Source organism: Dendrobates tinctorius, unplaced genomic scaffold (genome assembly GCF_039654945.1).
Source record: "Dendrobates tinctorius isolate UK_male_01 unplaced genomic scaffold, ASM3965494v1 ptg000003l, whole genome shotgun sequence".
In the NCBI taxonomy this organism is placed as follows: domain Eukaryota; kingdom Metazoa; phylum Chordata; class Amphibia; order Anura; family Dendrobatidae; genus Dendrobates; species Dendrobates tinctorius.
This window is the reverse complement of record NW_027361671.1, coordinates 36,509,238-36,521,810: the sequence shown is the minus strand read 5'-3', so window position 1 is coordinate 36,521,810 and position 12,573 is coordinate 36,509,238. Positions and strand designations below refer to the sequence as shown.

Genomic DNA, 12,573 nt, shown 5'->3' with positions numbered 1-12,573 from the left:
AAAGAGAAAAAAAAAACAATTAAAATACTGACATGGTATGGCCCTGGCTGAAAAAAAAAATTTACATCTAACATTTTTTTTCACATGTGGTGTGTAATATTTACCTTCTAGTGACCATTGTTTCCCGGAGGAACGACAGGGCTTCTGCGTACTTGTACTTGCTCCTGCGTCCTCCAGATCCACTCGGGGCCCGCATCTCTTTATTGAACTCCTTCTTGAAACGATCCCTCACAGACCGCCACCGATTCACAATTCTGTTCCCTGAAACGAGAAAGGACAAAGTGGTTAGTATACAACATCAGTGTTTCCCAAACTCCAGTCCTCATGGTCCCCAGGGGTCATGTTTTCAGGATTTCCATAGTAAATAAAAATCCTGAACACATGATCCGTGGGGACCACGAGGACTGGAGTTCGGGAAACACTGGTTTACATCAAGCAACCGGTACTGTATATACTTACGCTCTTTAATCTGGGCCCGAACATCGAGGTCCTCCCAGCGGCCCACAAGGAGCGAACAGATTTCCTCCCAGAGTCGTCGGGTAACGATAAGGTCAGCGTGGCGGCGGTCAGCCATATTCCAGAGCGGCTCCCTTTCTCTGACGAGATCGATGAGGTGGTCCACATCGAGTCCTCCATCCTCACCGTCAGAGTCGGGAGCACGCTGTGAAGGCTGTTAGAGAAAAAGACAAAAATAACATAATTAGCCTCCACAAAAGAAATGAAATAAAAAGTGCAAAAAAACAAAGCAAAAATATTTATACTTACACGCTGGTGACCGCCGCGTTGCTGTCGCCGACGACCCTGGGAGGCACTGCGAGGACCTCTTGGCCGAGCACCAGATTGGGAAGACTAGAGAAGAAAACAAAAAATGTTATGTCTTTGGATGTAGGCATTTGTTTGCTGTGTGTGGTCTGCAGAACATTGTTTTCTATGTGTTGTGTGTAGTGTGATGTTGTGTTTCTGCGTTTGATGCAAAAAACTTACCAATTGTGAGCCCACTCCAAGTGTCTGTCCACCCCTTCCTTCTTCTTCTGGGAGCTCCTCTTCATCTTGTGAATCCTGTTTTGAAATAAAAGGCAATGAATAGACATATATTACAGAGATGATGGATTTTGGAAATAAAAACTTACCGTCAAACGCTGACGATGCGAGGGAGGGCTCCCAGAAGATGATGTGCTGTCTTCCTGGTGGCCACACTCCATGCCTGTGGGTGGTGTTCCACCTGCTGCCATTGCTGCTGCTGCTGCATCTATTGGGCGGCTGTTGAATAAAGAGAAACAAAGGGCCAATGAATATCTTGATATTCAATAGCCCTAGTTTGGAGGAATGGGGGATTTGATAATTACCGTCTCTCATCTGCTGCTGGCCTCCCCTCCTCAGCATGTTCCATTTGCTGCTCCATTTGGGGTGGTGGTGGTGCTGATGGTGCTGCAGTGGTCTCCTGCCTTCTCCTGCTGCGCTTGGTTGCTTTCTTGGGTGGCATGTTGGGTGTGGCTGTGGGTCCCACTGTCTTGCTTTTATATATGTCTTGTGGGCAGAGCTACTGAGCATGCTCAGACCAAAAAAACCGGATCCGGCCACCGGATCCGGCTTTCGCCGGATCAGGCGCATTGCGGCGCTCATAGGCTTTCATTGTGTGAAAAAGCCGGACGCGCCGGATCCGGCGTGTCCGGCTTTTACGCCGGAGACAAAAAACGTTACAGTAGCCGTTTTTTCCAGACGCCGGATCGCGACACATTGCCGGATCCGGCGAAAACCGGATGAAACGCATGGCCATCCGGCGCGATCCAGCGCAAATGCAAGTCAATGGGGGGAAACCGGATCCGGCATTGCATTTCGCCGGATCCGGTTTCTCTCAAAAGCGCCGGATCGCGCCTGACGGCGAAAACCTGATGTGTGAAAGAGGCCTTGGCTGAAATCTCACTGTCCAATTTCCTTGCCTGGTTCCGGATATTACAGACAGTGAGCCATTAACAAACCTAATGAGACTGGTTCTAGGAGAATAAACAAGCTCAGGAGGTAAAAGGATAGTTAAGTGCTCTGTCACACCCAAAGCACTTAACACCTAATTTGAAAATGAGTGAAAGTGTTAAGTACCCAGGAATGGAGCAACAAATTGAAAATGTAAGGGCTAACGTCTGTGGCCACGGGCCTCCCAACCCAAGCGTGACAGTCTCCTAGAAATATATGAAGTGGTTATGCTCTGGTCTCCTGGACAGTCCGTGCACTCCATACGTGTGCACACTGAGGTCCACATGAGCCCTGAAAGTGTTACAGTAAGCCCCCCTCCTCTCACTATACTGCAGTCATCATATTAGATAGCACTGTGTACTAACTATTGCTCATTTTGCCTTTCTACCCAGATGCCCATTTATTCAGTTGGAGGGGATGGCTATATTCCTTCTAGCTTGCATACAGTACCAACATGGCTACCCTCATCTCTCCAAGGAGAGGTAGACAAGAGCTGGTCAGTAAAGAGCAGGCACAAAATTAAAGCCGGTACCATCATGGTGGTGACCGAGGAATGTCCCAGAACAGAAAGTGTTGAAATGTCACCATAGAACAATTAATCTTTAAAGGAAACCGGAATCTGTCACGTCCATGCAGTGTAATCTGCAGACAGCACGGCAGAGAAGGAGACCCAGAAGAACAGTGCATAGACTTGGCGGAAAAGATTCAGTGCAACTTGTATTAATTGGAATCCCTGGCATTTGTATGGATAGGAGTCCAGTGGGCGGACGTAAAGAGAGTCCTACATGAAAGAGTTGTCAATCACCAAATAGGACCGCCCACTGGACTCCTATATACACACAAATACCACGGATGTAACTGAATAAAATACAAGTTGTCCTGAAACTTTTCAAACCAAAATACACATCAATCTGACCGGCTCCTCCTCCCGGCAGATCACATTGTCAACATGACAGGCTCCCTTTAAGCCCCGTTGCCTCTTTCTTCCCAGTTCATGGTCTGGTCACACCGTGTAATAATAAGGACCGTCCTCTCCATATACGAGCTTCAGCTGCACTCGTAAAACTCTACAGAAGCAAGTGACAAGCTTTTACCGCCACGTGATCACTTCATGCAATGGAGAATGTCACCTTCTACCTTGTGATCTTTTTGCTCCACAGAGAAGCAAGAATTCTCCTAGATAAAAACTAACATTCAGCATCCAACGGAGCAAGCCATGATCTTTCCAAGGAGGCGAAAAACTAATTTCTTTGTATACAATTGGAGGCACAGAGGTTCTGTCAACAGTCCAAGCACCACTATTGGGCTTCCTTCAAGGTGCAGCCCTCAGGTTTCACAGGAGGTATCTAGAAAGTTTTATTTTCCAGAAATTCCATGGGAAACAGATGTAATTATATTGTGACAGTCACCAATACACGCCGGGACGCAGCGCACGTGCCCTACATGCCTCAATATCTGCTGCATAACACATAGGTTAGACTGTTTCTCCTGCCTCCCCCGGAGATCAGGGGCATGTCAGGAACCGCACATTTGGGCAAGTCAAGAATCAGTGAGTGAACATGCGCCTGTGTAAACAGGTTGGGTGCAAAGATTTATGCTCAAACACATGAGGATTTCCTAAGGTCGTATTTACACACCTTGGCTGCCATCAATGAGGTTATTAGAAGTTGTCTTAGGTATATTCTGCCACAGCAAATTAATTTCAACATGAAAATTACCAAGATCCACTGCTGGCAGCTCCTTTTGTAACCTATGAGGTTCCAGATGTGTTCGATGGGAGATATGTCTGGAGACGTGGCAGGCAATGGTAGGAAGTTTAGGCTGTTCGCTGTAGCACAACCAACATGAGGATGTTCCTTTGTGAAACCCTCTATGACATTGCCAATGTGGCCTTCAGACCAATCTCCAGCTATCGTTATATCTAAGACAAAAGCAGGACTCATCTCCTTAAGAAAATAGATCTCCAGGACATCCACCATTGCTTCCTTGCTCTGCACCAGGACAGCCTTTGAGAGCGGTGGTGTATGGAATATTTGTAGCTGGACGTCTGTCTTGAAGTCCAGTATTGAGCAAACGTCTTCTGATGGCTTGTGTAGATCCCGACTAGCGCCGTAGGCTTGGGATGTGATGTTTGACTTCACATTCAGTACAGAATCACTACACGCCATTCTGCTAATCCAAGATTACATAGACAATGCAATGAAGAGGGCTTCAGGAGTCAACATCACATTGGTCATACTGCCAGGATTATCGTGTGAGGTGGCAAAACGTAAAGCAGCTAGGTCACCCTAGTCTTCATTTCAGCCTTTCAGGTACAGTTACAGCTCAGCACTGTTTTGACTGATTTGAAATGTCATTGGTCAACAATCACAAAATGAGCTGCCAGCAGCGGCTCTTGACGATTTGCAAAAGTGCATTCAGTGTGGCAGAACATGTAGATATAGAAGTAATTGCTGAATGATGATACAGATGTATGTGAACAGAAATCAGCCGTTAAGATCTCGCAGGTTATAATAATATCTGATCTGTAATTCTGGCATGCCAAAGAGTGAGGGGACGATTGGTCTATTGTGGGGTGCATACACTGGGGTTTCCCAGTGGATCCACAGAATAATCATGCCTTCCTTTCCACTGCTGAGCAAAATACATTTTGAAATTTTCCTATGATGCAGAAATTCCCTTCACATGAGCGGGGTTAGATGGTCGTCGGAACTGAACTGGATATTGAACCAATATTCATATATGTCAGTCCTCGGTGCAGCTGTGCCCTAAGTGAGCCAGCAGCCATATCAGTGCGACAGCAGGCAACAGTGCGCCACGCCAGAGCGCCACCGGCCATCAGTGCGCCACGCCAGAGCACCACCGGCCATCAGTGCGCCCTATCAGTGCATCAGCGGCCATCAGAGCGCCATATCACCCGACCATCAGTGCGCCACATAGGAGTGCCACCGGCCATTAGTGTGCCATATCAGTGCATCAGTGCGCCACGCCAGAGCGCCACCGGCCATCAGTGCACCAAATCAGAGTGCCACCGGCCATCAGTGCGCCACGCCAGTGCGCCACCGGCCATCAGTGCGCCCTATCAGTGCGTCAGCGGCCATCAGAGTGCCACCGGCCATTAGTGCACCATATCAGTGCATCAGTGCGCCACGCCAGAGCGCCACCGGCCATCAGTGCGCCACGCCAGAGCGCCACCGGCCATCAGTGCGCCACGCCAGAGCGCCACCGGCCATCAGTGCGCCACGCCAGAGCGCCACCGGCCATCAGTGCGCCACGCCAGAGCGCCACCGGCAGCAGCCATCAGTGCGTCAGCGGCCATCAGTGCGCCATATCAGTGCGTCAGCGGCCATCAGTGCGCCATATCAGTGCGTCAGCGGCCATCAGTGCGCCATATCAGTGCGTCAGCGGCCATCAGTGCGCCATATCAGTGCGTCAGCGGCCATCAGTGCGCCATATCAGTGCGTCAGCGGCCATCAGTGCGCCATATCAGTGCGTCAGCGGCCATCAGTGCGCCACGCCAGAGCGCCACCGGCCATCAGTGCGCCACGCCAGAGCGCCACCGGCCATCAGTGCGCCACGCCAGAGCGCCACCGGCCATCAGTGCGCCACGCCAGAGCGCCACCGGCCATCAGTGCGCCACATCAGTGCATCAGCAGCCAGCAGTGCGCCACGCCAGAGCGCCACCGGCCATCAGTGCGCCACGCCAGAGCGCCACCGGCCATCAGTGCGCCCTATCAGTACGTCAGCGGCCAGCAGTGCGCCACATCACCCGACCATCAGAGCGCCACATCAGAGTGCCACCGGCCATCAGTGCGCCATATCAGTGCATCAGCAGCCATCAGTGCGCCACGCCAGAGCGCCACCGGCCATCAGTGCGCCCTATCAGTGCGTCAGCGGCCAGCAGTGCGCCCTATCAGTGCGTCAGCGGCCAGCAGTGCGCCATATCAGTGCGTCAGCGGCCAGCAGTGCGCCATATCAGTGCGTCAGCGGCCAGCAGTGCGCCATATCAGTGCGTCAGCGGCCAGCAGTGCGCCATATCAGTGCGTCAGCGGCCAGCAGTGCGCCATATCAGTGCGTCAGCGGCCAGCAGTGCGCCATATCAGTGCGTCAGCGGCCAGCAGTGCGCCATATCAGTGCGTCAGCGGCCAGCAGTGCGCCATATCAGTGCGTCAGCGGCCAGCAGTGCGCCATATCAGTGCGTCAGCGGCCAGCAGTGCGCCATATCAGTGCGTCAGCGGCCAGCAGTGCGCCATATCAGTGCGTCAGCGGCCAGCAGTGCGCCATATCAGTGCGTCAGCGGCCAGCAGTGCGCCATATCAGTGCGTCAGCGGCCAGCAGTGCGCCATATCAGTGCGTCAGCAGCCATCAGTGCGCCATATCAGTGCGTCAGCAGCCATCAGTGCGCCATATCAGTGCGTCAGCAGCCATCAGTGCGCCATATCAGTGCGTCAGCAGCCATCAGTGCGCCATATCAGTGCGTCAGCAGCCATCAGTGCGCCATATCAGTGCGTCAGCAGCCATCAGTGCGCCATATCAGTGCGTCAGCAGCCATCAGTGCGCCATATCAGTGCGTCAGCAGCCATCAGTGTGCCATATCAGTGCGTCAGCGGCCATCAGTGTGCCAGCGGCCATCAGTGCGCCATATCAGTGCGTCAGCAGCCATCAGTGCGCCATATCAGTGCGTCAGCGGCCATCAGTGCGCCATATCAGTGCGTCAGCAGCCATCAGTGCGCCATATCAGTGCGTCAGCGGCCATCAGTGCGCCACTTTTCTACTTAGCGCCAGTTTCCATGACATTGAATCTCCATCTCTCCGGGGAATTGCTGAAGTAACAATCCCCTAGAACATTCTCAGGTGTCCCCTTCCAGCCTGGGCCTATCCAGCACCGCGGAGCTCTGCACATCTGTACCTGCCGCTGGGTCATTGCTGGGAACACTGCCCGCACCGCGTTATACCGGGCATTGCACTCGCACAGCCCACACCGTACAGAGCACATCACGGGGAATGTGAGCCGGTGTAATCCCCCCTAATGCCACTCACACTGCGGAGCCTCCGGCACAGGCAGCTCCCCCATCACACACCGCCCGTGCCCGCCAGCCTCACCTCCTCTCCGGCCGTGTCACCTCTCCGCACCCCGCAGCACGCACAAGCTTTCCTCATTGATGCACCAGCCACAAACTTCCGTCCCTTACAATCCCTCTAGTGTGAGGCTCGGAGGGGCGGGGAGAAGGCGCCTCTGCTGGGGGATTTTAGGTCGCGTTGGAAACACTGCACATGCTGTTACTGCGCGTTTGCATTCAGCACTATTTTGACCCTTCAGGCGCCCAGTACGACATCTTGCCCAACATAAAAATGGCGATTTTTCGGTCTATTCAGCAGGGAGGTGGAGTCTGCAGAGACAATGATAAATGTCATGTCACGTGGCCTCAAACCATCCGGTAGTCACCTATGACTTTCAATGAGCGCAAGTGCTTGTTACTTGAGTTTGCCTAGGTTGCTCAGGAAAGATGTATATCTTTGTACCTTGTTAGCCAGTAGATAGAAAAATATTCACAATTGAGAGTCCTCAGTGGTTGATACCTTTTAACCCTCCGTCAGGCGCAATATAGATTCTCCTCAGTTCATGCGCAATGTGCCTGACAAGCACAGGTCAGAAAACCACCTATAGTAGCTACATATTTCAATTTCAGGACTATAGAAGTAGTCAGTGACCTTCATAGGAATGTATTAAAAGAGATTACACCAAATCAGATGCAAAAAAAAACATTTATTAACCATAAACTTATTAAAACTAAAAGTACCACTTTTCGGTAGTACCGCCAAATAGGCTCCAGTTATCTTTACTTAACTATTGCTTAAATATAAAATTATGGAAAAAAACTTAAAGGATATTGCACTTAGATGTTACTTAATTATTTTCTACTCATCTTCAGTGGTTTCAATTGCAGCAGAAGCAGCACAGGTAAACTTAGAAAAGCAAGGCTGGCAGACGAAAGTTGCATGGGAAAGGCAGATTGATTCTTTACATATTTTGCAGTCATATTTAGAAAGCCTTCTGAAACCAGATACAAATGAGCAGGTAGTACAACTGCGTCTTTTAGAAGGTGGTAGAGTCGGTGTTTGTTCTGGAACGTCCTTGGGACGTCCTTTGTATTTTTATCTTTGCCCAAATAATAAGCTAGATCTGTGTCTGTTTCCTCTGTATCAGTGTCATCACCATCCTGCTCTGTTCCAGAATCAGTGTTACATTCTGCTACCTCATCTTCAGATGAAATGTCACTAGATTCCTCTAAATCCTCAGTTACTGCTGGTTCTTCCTCATCATCTTCTAACAAAAAAAATCTTCATTTCTTCTAAATGAAGGGGTTTAGATGAATCATACTGTTTTCTGGCCATTGCAGCAGAAAATCTGAAGCAAGAGAGAAAGAGTATGTGTTAGGGCGCAATGTGCCTTAGAAGCCACCCTCCTTTTGTCTAAGAAAACAGTACTTATGTACACTAACTTAGCATTAATCCTTCATAAAACAAGCTAAATACACAATCGTGATGAATAAAAAAAGAAAATACTAACCTTTCAATTTGTGTTGAAATCAGGCGCAATGTGCCTGAGAAGCCAAAGTGTTGATATCTGCTCACTAGAAGGTCTGCTGAGTCACTGTGATATCAGGTTTCACAGAGCCTGTAGAGTCAGGAGATAACTAGGAGGGGTGGGGTTTTCTGATAAGTTGGCAAGGAGAGAGAAGTGAAACTAATTACTGTGTGCCTGTCAGATCTATTGCACCTGATGGAGGGTTAATGGCTAACTGAAAAGATGGTAACACATTGCAAGCTTTCGAGACTACACAGGTCTGATGAAGAGAGACATGTTCGCGTCCCCACATCTTCATATTCATGGATATTAGACAGCCTGAAAACGTGAGGATTGCCTGACATAGTCATCCATAAAGTATAATGCGCTGCCCATAGTCCTCCATATATGATAATGCACGGTCCAAAGTCATCCACAAAGTATAATGCACCCCACATAGTCATCTATAAAGTATAATGCACCCCACATAGTCATCTATAAAGTATAATGCACCCCACATAGTCATCCATAAAGTATAATGCACCCCACATAGTCATCCATAAAGTATAATTCACCCCACATAGTCATCCATAAAGTATAATGCACCCCACATAGTCATCTATAAACTATAATTCACCCCACATAGTCATCCATAAAGTATAATGCACCCCACATAGTCATCTATAAAGTATAATGCACCCCACATAGTCATCCATAAAGTATAATGCACCCCACATAGTCATCTATAAAGTATAATGCACCCCACATAGTCATCTATAAAGTATAATGCACCCCACATAGTCATCCATAAAGTATAATGCACCCCACATAGTCATCCATAAAGTATAATGCACCCCACATAGTCATCCATAAAGTATAATGCACCCCACATAGTCATCTATAAACTATAATTCACCCCACATAGTCATCCATAAAGTATAATGCACCCCACATAGTCATCTATAAAGTATAATGCACCCCACATAGTCATCTATAAAGTATAATGCACCCCACATAGTCATCTATAAAGTATAATGCACCCCACATAGTCATCCATAAAGTATAATGCACCCCACATAGTCATCCATAAAGTATAATGCACCCCACATAGTCATCCATAAAGTATAATGCACCCCACATAGTCATCTATAAACTATAATTCACCCCACATAGTCATCCATAAAGTATAATGCACCCCACATAGTCATCTATAAAGTATAATGCACCCCACATAGTCATCTATAAAGTATAATGCACCCCACATAGTCATCTATAAAGTATAATGCACCCCACATAGTCATCCATAAAGTATAATGCACCCCACATAGTCATCCAAAAAGTATAATGCACCCCACATAGTCATCTATAAAGTATAATGCACCCCACATAGTCATCCATAAAGTATAATGCACCCCACATAGTCATCCATAAAGTATAATGCACCCCACATAGTCATCCATAAAGTATAATGCACCCCACATAGTCATCTATAAACTATAATTCACCCCACATAGTCATCTATAAAGTGTAATGCACCCCACATAGTCATCTATAAAGTGTAATGCACCCCACATAGTCATCCACAAAGTATAATGCACCCCACATAGTCATCTATAAAGTATAATGCACCCCACATAGTCATCCATAAAGTATAATGTACCCCACATAGTCATCCATAAAGTATAATGCACCCCACATAGTCATCCATAAAGTATAATGCACCCCACATAGTCATCCATAAAGTATAATGCACCCCACATAGTCATCTATAAACTATAATTCACCCCACATAGTCATCCATAAAGTATAATGCACCCCACATAGTCATCTATAAACTATAATTCACCCCACATAGTCATCTATAAAGTATAATTCACCCCACATAGTCATCTATAAAGTATAATTCACCCCACATAGTCATCTATAAACTATAATTCACCCCACATAGTCATCTATAAAGTAAAATTCACCCCACATAGTCATCCATAAAGTATAATGCACCCCACATAGTCATCTATAAACTATAATTCACCCCACATAGTCATCTATAAACTATAATTCACCCCACATAGTCATCCATAAAGTATAATGCACCCCACATAGTCAACTATAAAGTATAATGCACCCCACATAGTCATCTATAAACTATAATTCACCCCACATAGTCATCCATAAAGTATAATGCACCCCACATAGTCATCCATAAAGTATAATGCACCCCACATAGTCATCCATAAAGTATAATGCACCCCACATAGTCATCCATAAAGTATAATGCACCCCACATAGTCATCTATAAACTATAATTCACCCCACATAGTCATCCATAAAGTATAATGCACCCCACATAGTCATCTATAAAGTATAATGCACCCCACATAGTCATCTATAAAGTATAATGCACCCCACATAGTCATCTATAAAGTATAATGCACCCCACATAGTCATCCATAAAGTATAATGCACCCCACATAGTCATCCATAAAGTATAATGCACCCCACATAGTCATCTATAAAGTATAATGCACCCCACATAGTCATCCATAAAGTATAATGCACCCCACATAGTCATCCAGAAAGTATAATGCACCCCACATAGTCATCCATAAAGTATAATGCACCCCACATAGTCATCTATAAACTATAATTCACCCCACATAGTCATCTATAAAGTGTAATGCACCCCACATAGTCATCTATAAAGTGTAATGCACCCCACATAGTCATCCACAAAGTATAATGCACCCCACATAGTCATCTATAAAGTATAATGCACCCCACATAGTCATCCATAAAGTATAATGTACCCCACATAGTCATCCATAAAGTATAATGCACCCCACATAGTCATCCATAAAGTATAATGCACCCCACATAGTCATCCATAAAGTATAATGCACCCCACATAGTCATCTATAAACTATAATTCACCCCACATAGTCATCCATATAGTCATCCATAAAGTATAATGCACCCCACATAGTCATCTATAAACTATAATTCACCCCACATAGTCATCTATAAAGTATAATGCACCCCACCCACATAGTCATCTATAAACTATAATTCACCCCACATAGTCATCTATAAACTATAATTCACCCCACATAGTCATCCATAAAGTATAATGCACCCCACATAGTCATCTATAAAGTATAATTCACCCCACATAGTCATCCATAAAGTATAATGCACCCCACCCACATAGTCATCTATAAACTATAATTCACCCCACATAGTCATCTATAAACTATAATTCACCCCACATAGTCATCCATAAAGTATAATGCACCCCACATAGTCATCTATAAACTATAATTCACCCCACATAGTCATCTATAAACTATAATTCACCCCACATAGTCATCTATAAAGTATAATTCACCCCACATAGTCATCCATAAAGTATAATGCACCCCACATAGTCATCTATAAACTATAATTCACCCCACATAGTCATCTATAAACTATAATTCACCCCACATAGTCATCTATAAAGTATAATGCACCCCACATAGTCATCCATAAAGTATAATGCACCCCACATAGTCATCTATAAAGTATAATGCACCCCACATAGTCATCCATAAAGTATAATGCACCCCACATAGTAATCTATAAAGTATAATGCACCCCACATAGTCATCTATAAACTATAATTCACCCCACATAGTTATCTATAAAGTATAACGCACCCCACATAGTCATCCATAAAGTATAATGCACCCCACATAGTCATCCATAAAGTATAATGCACCCCACATAGTCATCAATAAACTATAATTCACCCCACATAGTCATCTATAAACTATAATTCACCCCACATAGTCATCTATAAAGTAAAATGCACCCCACATAGTCATCCATAAAGTATAATGCACCCCACATAGTCATCTATAAAGTATAATGCACCCCACATAGTCATCTATAAACTATAATTCACCCCACATAGTCATCCATAAAGTATAATGCACCCCACATAGTCATCTATAAAGTATATTGCACCCCACATAGTCATCCATAAAGTATAATGC

General features: G+C 46.1%; 1 protein-coding gene and 1 long non-coding RNA gene across 9 annotated transcripts in view; both read right to left on the bottom strand.

The window, feature by feature from the left end:
• PPIP5K2 (diphosphoinositol pentakisphosphate kinase 2) overlaps nt 1-7,310 on the bottom strand; it is a 184,478-nt gene extending 177,168 nt beyond the window's left edge. For 3 of the 8 annotated variants that reach the window (XM_073546250.1, XM_073546649.1, XM_073546406.1), the window contains exon 1: nt 7,075-7,307. The gene's annotated coding sequence lies outside the window, so the exon portion shown is untranslated. Of the gene's footprint in view, nt 1-7,074 lie in introns of all 8 variants that reach the window. The other 5 variants (XM_073546083.1, XM_073546164.1, XM_073546011.1 and 2 more) reach the window with 4 other exon arrangements.
• A 408-nt stretch (nt 7,311-7,718) lies between these two features.
• Nucleotides 7,719-8,696, bottom strand: LOC141089418 (uncharacterized). The gene is made up of 2 exons (XR_012232288.1): nt 8,543-8,696; nt 7,719-8,380 (listed from the first exon to the last, which is right to left on the bottom strand). It is a non-coding gene; the product is annotated as an uncharacterized lncRNA (long non-coding RNA).
• Nucleotides 8,697-12,573: the final 3,877 nt, after the last annotated feature.